Below are 9,291 nucleotides of genomic sequence, written 5' to 3'. Positions count from 1 at the left end.
AACCATCCCTATTTTTCCAACGCATTTCTTCCATGATGAAATCTGGGTTTATACTCTTGATAGAACTGAGGAAATATCCCAAACGGCTCAGAATTTCCAGTAATTTCTGCGTTGAACTTAATTAACGTCATTCTGCACAAACCCATGTCCCTGATTTTTTAAATTCACCATCGTTTGACCAGAATCCGTGCCTAAATTACACTGTGCTAAAATGCCCCACGAAATTTTGACCCAAGTCTATCACACCACTGTAGAATCTTTGTGCAATTTGGATCAAAACCAGTACATCATTCCATTGATTTACCATTCAAAAATTTTGGTATACATGCCATAAAATAATGAGCAGTTGGATGTTATGTAATTGCAATCTGTCACAAATCTTTCAGAACTAATGAAGACAATCCAACCAGTGGTAAACACATACCTCCTTGGATGACCACAAAAGACATATCGAAACTTCCCAGCTAAAGAAACTATGTTTATTTATTCACTCAGTAGAGATGGAAGACTGGGGAAAAAAATAGCTTCCCACAGGGGTTCTCCAGGATCCTCTACTTTTCCCTTCAATAATCCATCACAATGGAAACACGATCTTGGTGCATACATGTGGAAATATTCATTCTTCTCATATTGTAGCTATAACAATCACAATCTTCATTAGTTGCAATGAGATTCATAGGTTCTCTTGGATTCCATGCAATGTCATTATTCCTCGTCTGCATATTAACTTGTTCAAGGTTGATTCCATTTGAAGTTCACATAGAAAAATACTGCGATCACTGTCAGTTGTAGAAAATATATCTTTTTTTGTAGGATTAAACAGTACAGAAATGATAGTATTATATCCCCAAGTGAATTTTTTATCGGTTATGGCCCCTCATGATTCCAAATGTCAATTTGAGCCCTCGTCAGTTGCAAACACATTACTATCTCACTGGTAATATATAACCCTGAAAGAATTTTTCCCCGCATAGGTTGCTAGTGGCTTTTGAACATTCTCTGAGCCATAACTTGATTTCCCAATGCTAGCAAATTGGATATCCCCCAGTCTAACTGTGTAATCATCTCCATAAGAAATAAGCCACTCTCTTTCTGTAGACACATTCAAACCACACACCGCTCCACTATGTCCTAGAAATGGTTGAATTGTGCGCCTGGTAGCAATGTTCCAAATCTAGATATCTCCATCCATGGAACCCGAAAATACACTTTTCAAATGACGTGGGCTCTTTGCCATGGCAGAAATGCCATCAATAACCATGCCCACACCATGTTTAATATGAGTGGGAGGATCCATTCTCACCTAAGGCAAAACCCATATAGCGTAATGTTTGAACTGCAAGCCATATCAATAAAAACATCCATCAACAACTTGTGACATTGCTCATTTTTACGAAGAATCAAATTTAGTTCCACCGACTCATATTAAAACCATAAGCTGATTTCAGAGGGGTGTTGTATGGTAAATGGTTTTGGACCCGGGGGGTCCGAAATTCATAAGAATATGCCACATGGAAAAATGGCTTATTTTTCAAAACAAGGCTTCGGACCTTCACCCCCGCCCCCACAAACTGTTAAATCTCGGATGACCTTGGGGGGTCCGAAATAGAATGAAAACTGTTGATTTAGTATTGACAACCTCTGTTGTTAAAAAATGCTTGGACGTTATGCTTGCCCTTCCTCATCTTGGCATTTGTTGTTTGACCTTTTGACTTGCATGGTTGATTGGTGAATGTTGACTTTGTGATTAGGCCCGACCCAAATTTTTTTAATAACATAACTTTAATTTTAAATAAATATTTTCATAAAAATATACAATTATATTTTTATAAAAATACAATTGTTTTAAAATTAAAATTAATGTAAAAAAATAATAATAATAAACCATTCAAAAGCACTAATAAGTATAGATCTAAGCATTTAGCTAATAAGAAAATAGTAATTTCTTACTGAAAATTTGTAATTTTCAGTGTACCAAAATATGTTACAATAGAGCCATTGGATTTTCGACATACACACACCCATGTGTACAAGAAAAAGTCCCTCGGGAAGGCTTACCAGCTCTTGATTATATTTTGCTGCAAAATCTATGGTCAAGAGAGCACAAAATACATTCCTAAAGGGTGGGCAGTCTTACTAGACCAGTTGGTGAGTTATGGGAGGCCATTCAACTGGTTGGATCTGTTGGCTCAACAATTGAATTCCCGTGTAGCTCAGGCTCGGAATCTGCCCAAGAATGAGTGAGAAAGGTTCTATATGTACGCATACTTATTGGATGCAATCTATGCACAACAACATTTCCCTATCATGAACTATACATGGACACCACTGTTGGGCTCTGGAATTGACACATTTTCTTACTCTATTTCCTTATCCTTTCATTATTTTTTTGAGTCTTTTAGGTATATAATATGGTAATTTGTGTGTTGTGAACTTTAGAAAGAAGTTAATAAAGTTTTTCATTATTTTATTCTCTAAACGAATTGATTTAACCATGAAAATATGAGTTACACTTACATTTTGAAATGATAATTGATAGGGATTCTGATAAGCAAGTGGTGTTCCCTAGATAGCTAGATGAGAGCGAGTTACATGAAGTTTCTTCGGTTAGTTGTGATCCGCATAAGAAAGATTAACAATCATCATGGAAAGACTGCCCATGAGCATGATTTTTGCCATCTATTCTGAGGGAACTTAAGAGATCTTGTAACTCAAATTGAGCATCTTCAGAATCTTTAGATTCTCAGGATTGCTCCTTTATTTTTAATTATAGACTTGGTTGTAATTATAAAAGCAAGGAATAAAGCCTCGGTGAAAAAACATATTTTTATTGTTATTCTCAGGCTTATGCTCTAAAGTTTTGACAGACATTCTAATATTGTTGTTGATTAATATAATGGAGACTAACACAATTTAGCTTTAATTATGGCATTGATTTCGCTCTAAAGCAGTTGAATTCCAGTGATCGTGGGCCCAATCCTAGAGAGAATACTACCCTCTTTGTATCCTTAAATTTACATGTCATATTTCTCATTCTTGTTTTGCAATTATTTGATTTCCTTCCAGAATTGATCATTAATTAATGAATTGTTCATTACAATGCTATTTGCTACATAAGTTTGAGTAAATATCATTAGAATTAGATTTCTGATAGTTTATTTTTTGAAGCAATTATTTATTCTGTCACTTTCTATGATTGATAAATAATTGTTAAGGCAAGGTGTGATATTTCTTTCAGCAGATTTATTTCTATTCAAGTGTGTTGTTACTTTTCTATAGCTGCAGCTTCCTAGGAAACGACGTGTGTTTAACATAATTGTTTTTAGAAGGTTTAATGTCTCAATTATCTTGAATAAGCTTTTTGATTGTTTGAATTTATGAAGTTGTGTGTAAATTTGTTCTTTTAAGAAATTCTAGTTATTTCTTGTGTTTTCATGCATTTACCTTTCAATAGGACTAGATAAACTAGGTTACATAAACACTATTCTTTGCACATACAATGTGGAAAACCTTGAAATAACTAGATGAGTTTTGGGTTGACAATTTAATGTTTAAAGGTTTGTTGGTATTTTTAAAGAGAAACTAAATAACCCAACATTTTGGCGTTGTTACCGGGGAGGTTGTCAAAGAAGTGTTAGTTTTATCCCTATATGGTTAGGTATTAAAGACAGAAGGTAAAAACCTGCGAATGTACGTTGTTACCGGGGATGTTGTCAAAGAAGTGTTAGTTTTATCCCTATAGGGTTAGGTATTAAAGACAGAAGGTAAAAACCTGCGAATGTACCAAGTAAAAATCATGTGCCTGTGCCTACCCTCAGTTGATACTTTTATAATTGTTTAGTGTGCATGATTAGGAAAAAGCATAGGGATGTAAATAAATAAGTTATAGATTAAAAACCCATTTCAAAAACCACCAAAACTCAATGTCACTTTGGCCTTGGAAGAAACACCTTTATAGATGAAATCATTCGCCATTCAAAATCTCAAGCGTTGGTAAATCCCCGAACAAAATTTGGTAAGGGTTCTACTATTTCCTCTCAAGAGGCAGGATCATCATCTGCAACTCACACTGAGATTCATGATAAGGTTGTGAGGTATGAGCAGAGTTTCCAAAATACATTTATCGATAGCCCCAATATTTCCAGTAAAAGAGAGGGGCATTCTTGTAACCTAAAAGAGGGAGGAGGTGAAACAAGTGAGCCACAACTACAATCTTTGAATTTCCAACAACACCTAATGAAAAAGGGGGAATCTGAAATTCCTGATCAAAGTAGCATTGTAATACTTACTTAGAACCCATAACTTAGCCAGAACATTGTTCTTCAGATAATATCCCCTGATCATGAAATACCTGAGGATTACTGGATTTTTTTTATCAAATGGAAAATGCAGCACCAAGAACCCAGACTTCAACCATAGAATACCCTATTGTCGATCCGTAGGCTAATGCACCAATGAAATCTATCCCATTACAAAATCTTCCAAATTTTCATGGAATGGCTTTTGAGGATCCTAACGCATTTCTGTTTGAATATGACATCTTATGTCGAGGTTATGACTATACCATTGATCCTCAAAAATTGAAACGATTTCCTTCCACTTTAAAGGGAGCAACTCTATGATGGTTTAAGGGATTATGGAGATGTACCATAACTTTGTGGGATCAGATGAAAAAAGCTTTCCTCACCAAGTACTAGGACTACTATCGATCTAGGGATCTGAAAGAAGAAATATTTAGAACGATGTCCAAAGAAGATGATACTTTATAAGAATATGTCGAAAGATTTCAATACAACTTGCAAATATCACCTTATACCACTTGGTGAGCACTAGTATTGTAGCAAGAATGTTGCAACTCCTGGGGCTTCCTACTTTACTTTTATCAACCCAGTAGTTTGTAACAAACTTGGAAGTGATGGTGATGTATGCATAAATACTAGCTCTTACTACAGGCTGTCACTTGGTCAGTTGGCGCAAGATCACTAGGAGCTTAAGCCAACTTCTATGAATTCTCAGAAGAAGCTTTTAGCTATGATGAAAGAAAACTAACTCTAAAGAGGCTATTCTACTTGCAGAAAGAGAAATAAGACTGGAGTGTAAAGCAAACCCTAGAAAACCCTAATTCTTCCAACTAACCCTACTTTTGTAGAAAAAGAGATGAAAACTGATGAAATGAGTGCCATTGACTACTGAGAAAGTAAATTACATCTATTCAAGCTACTTCAATGTGCGGGTTTGGGAATGGTGTATGGGTAGTTGAATGGGAGTGTATATTTGAGATGGATGTGGATGGGGTTGTAGTTGGGCAGGTGGTTCCCTAATATATACTCACTGAGCCTATCTGTTGTTCGGGTTTGGGTTCGGGCAGGCATTTGGGGTTGCCTTGGTGGAGTAGGAGGCAATGGTTGAGTAGGTGGTGGAAGCAAAAGAGTGGGAGGAGAGTTGTACTGGGGCCTCCACCCCTGATGAGATGCATTCCACTGAGGTGGTGGCTGAGTATAGGAGTGAAATGAATGAGCAACTGGTTGAGCATGATATTGAGATGGATATGACCAAGGAGAAGGTGTGGACTAGGAGGGATGAGCAGGGGGGCCCCAAGAAGGCATGGAAGTGGCTTGATTGGGGTTGTAGTATGCCTAGGAAGTCCCTTGCATTCCCTACTGGTAAGGTTTAGGTCCATGTGGTCTCCTTTGGCTCATGAAATAGAGTGGTTCAGTGGCTCCTTCAGCCCCTTGGTATACAGCTTTAAGTCTGGGCAAGGAAGGGCACTTATTTGTAGGATGCTCTTCTTCACACACTAAACACACCTCTATAGAGTTCAGTGGACATTCATTTCTAGGATGCCTCTTGGTGCATCTAGGGAAAAAAATGGCCAAAGCCTTCTCTGCTTCCTCTTGTTTCCTTTTGATATGTAAGGAATCCATTTTCATGGAAAGAATCTACAGCATCTCACTCTTGAGGTCTTCCAGCATGCTCCCAATTTCACCTTTAATGGATGAATTGGATGCAAAGGTATTGCTCCCAACTTTTCTATTTTCAGCCATTGGCTCTAGAGGAATGTTTTCTTATTCTTCTTCCCCTATAGGTTCTTCAAATATGTCTAGCTGTTATCTAAGGGTTTTTCTTGATTGCAGCCACTGAAGAAGAGAGAAGGTTGGATGTGTGAAGCAGTGGGGGTGTTGGGCAAACATTTTCTTGAATTATCTCTATTCCTACGAGACATGAAAGGAAATATTTTTGGTTGGTTTTTGTTTTTTTCACTACTTCTACCTGCAAAACTAAAATTGATTCAATAAACAAATTGCAACTAACTGAAATGAACTTGCTGAGATGAAATTGCAGAACTGAAAGCAAGGAAATGACTAATCTACTTTTGCTGGAATGGAAATTGCAGAATTGAAATGGAAGCAAAGAAACGGCTAATCTACTTTTGCTGGAATGGAAATTGTAGAATTGAAATGAAAGCAAGGAAATGGCTAATCTACTTTTGCTGGAATGGAAATTGCAGAATTGAAACGAAAGAAAGGAAAGGGATAATCTACTTTTGTTGGAATGGAAATTGCAGAATTGAAATGAAAGCAAGGAAAGAGCTAATCTACTTTTGCTGGAATGGAAATTGCAGAATTGAAATGAAAGCAAGGAAATGTGGGAATTGAAGGAAACAACTACTCTACTTTTGTTGAAATAAACTACTTAGCAGAATGTTGCAGTAGAAAACAGAAGAAAAGTAGTAATCACAAAATACTTTGACGCTTCCCTAGCAACGACACCAAAAAGTGGTGAGCACCAGTATTGCAGCAATAATGCTGCAACTCCTGAGACTTTCTACTTTACTTTTATCAACCCAGTAGTTTGTAACAAACTTGGAAGCGAAGGTGTTGTACACACAAGTACTAATTCTTATTGCACGATGTCACTTGGTTAACTGGCGCAAGATCACTAGGAGCTCAAGCCAACTTCTATGAATTCTAGAAGAAGCTTTATATGTGATGAAAGAAAGGAAAGTTTACTCTACAGAGGCTATTCTACTAGCAGAAAGAGAAAGAAGACTGAAATGTGAAGTAATCCTAGAAAACCCTAATTTACCGACTAACCCTACTTTTGTAGAAAGAGGGATGAAAAACCATAAAATTCATGCCATTACCTGCTGAGGAAGTAAACAGCATCTATTCAAGCTATTTATAGAAGGAAATAAGAAAAAGAATCTTTTTGGATTTTTATGTATTTTATGTGAAATTGTCATGCATGTAATTTATCCACTTGTGGATGTGGCAACGATTAGGTGGTGATGTAGGGAGACTTTGGGGTTTGCAGAGGTGTAGGAAGGTGTGGAGGGGTCCTAGGAAGCCTCTGGTAACCTTCCAGAGGCTTCCTCTACAATCAGACTTCAAAATGTCACTTACAGGAAATTCTATAGGAGGCTGCAGGGGATCTACAGGAGGATGCCAAGGGTTGTTTCTAGAGGTTTTAAAGGTGGAAAAATGGTGGGAAAGGGTAGCTGAAGATTAGAGGGAGGTGTTGAGGTGTCTGAAGTTCATCAAAGAGGATTAGGAAAGAGAATGATGGTTGGATTTGTTCAAGAAACGAGAGGAAAGCTTATGAGAAAAGTGCAGATATTAGGGAAGATTTGTGAAGGGTTGTGAATGACCTGTGAAAAATGTAGCAAAGGAGATGGTGATGGCTGCTTTATTGACTTATCATGAGCAGAGATGTACTGTAAGAGAGATGCAAATCAAAACACTGAAACTGAGCAAGAAAAGAACTAGCTGCACCAAAAAACAGAACTATATCTCATGTTAACCTAAATTCTGACCTAGGAAAATGAAACGCTGAACAATGCTATATGGAAAGGAAAGCATGGTAAGAGATTTATTGTAGAAACATAAATGAGTATGGAAAAATGGATCTGAAGCAAACATTAACCTCCGAATCAAATTGTGACACTAGAAATTACATGGAGGAAGAAAAACTGTGTTTTTATGACAACAAGAGTGTCTTGACCTCAGCTCAAGATCCCAAAGGGAAGAAAGGAGGTCAAGGCTCTGTCGATGGCCTTTTTGTATCTTTTCGTATCACTATTTAACCTACTTTAGCAACCTAAAATGGAAACAGCTATGGAAATCACCAGAATCAACCTATTCTAACCAAGAGAAAAGAAAATCTATCTAACAGCACTACTTCATGAACTGAAGCAAAGCATATAAACACAAACAAGAGGTGTTGGGTAGCTTGGGCTGGGCCCTAACCCAAGAGCTTTAGCCCTCTGAAAGAACTCAGTGATGGCTTAGAAAATATTTCATTTCCATTATCAAAATAATAGTCACAGTACATAAAACTATTCACAAAAGTACGCTCGAAATGAGCTGAGCAAGAGCTGCAACAAAAGTAAAAAAATTTGACTAATATCCAACTAAACTACTGAGAACCTAGGCCCTCCTATTTATACAACTGGATCCTCCAATAGCTCTCTTAAATTCAAGGATGCTCGACTCCCAAGACTAGAGATAGACATCAATTCTTCTTCACTTGCTCGGTTGCCCCTTTGATGCATCAATGTGGCTGCTTGTGCTCTGAGTTTTCTAAAGGAGGATTTGAGGTAGGGATTCATAAATGAGGGGGACACCCTCTTACAAATCCTCTCCCTTTTTTTCCTCGAATATTGGTTGCCCAATGCTCATTAATTCTTTGACGTTGTCTCAAAATTGACCAAAAATATGCATAAAGCACACATTAGACTTCATGGCATAATGACTAACCCAATTCACTCTATTAGCATAAATATAATAAAAAACATGCAATAAACTAATGAGAATGGTGGATTAAGCTGAGTTAAGAGGAAAACTGAGCCCATATAATTACCCATTTATGGGGCTCATCACCACTCTAGCTAGAGAAGTTCTAAAAAATGCTTTGATTATAGGAATGAAAGATGAATGGATAGAGACACTTAATTTAATGGGAAAAGGTGATATTTCTAAGGAAGAATATGATGAAATTGTAAATATGTGTATCAGGTGTTCGTGAGGAAGTACACGAACCAAATCTGGAGTTTGCGACCCCCTCAATAGAACTCACAGAACTACAGGAGGAGGGGTGACTTTAAAATTGATATTTTGCATACATTAACTACACAATTGGATGTCTTGCAGGAAAAAATAAAACAAGTAGAGGCAGAACAAGATTTAGCCATTTTTTTCCCTCGCTTCCAAAAGAAGCATAGTCACAAAGAGTGCCCGCTAGATGCAGTCGAAATATGTGCCATATGTGCCAAATATCACTCCACAAACATTT

At 37.1% G+C, this 9,291-nt stretch overlaps 1 pseudogene; it reads right to left on the bottom strand.

Annotated features, from left to right (window-relative positions):
• Window positions 1-563: 563 nt before the first annotated feature.
• LOC149175615 (uncharacterized) lies at window positions 564-1,297 on the bottom strand (annotated as a pseudogene).
• Between the last annotated feature and the right edge of the window lie 7,994 nt (window positions 1,298-9,291).

Source organism: Pinus tabuliformis, chromosome 4_1 (genome assembly GCF_031772625.1).
Source record: "Pinus tabuliformis cultivar Carrire ecotype Pingquan chromosome 4_1, CPIR1, whole genome shotgun sequence".
Taxonomy (NCBI): domain Eukaryota; kingdom Viridiplantae; phylum Streptophyta; class Pinopsida; order Pinales; family Pinaceae; genus Pinus; species Pinus tabuliformis.
Note: the sequence above shows the minus strand (reverse complement) of the source record. Positions and strands in the feature narration are given on the sequence as shown.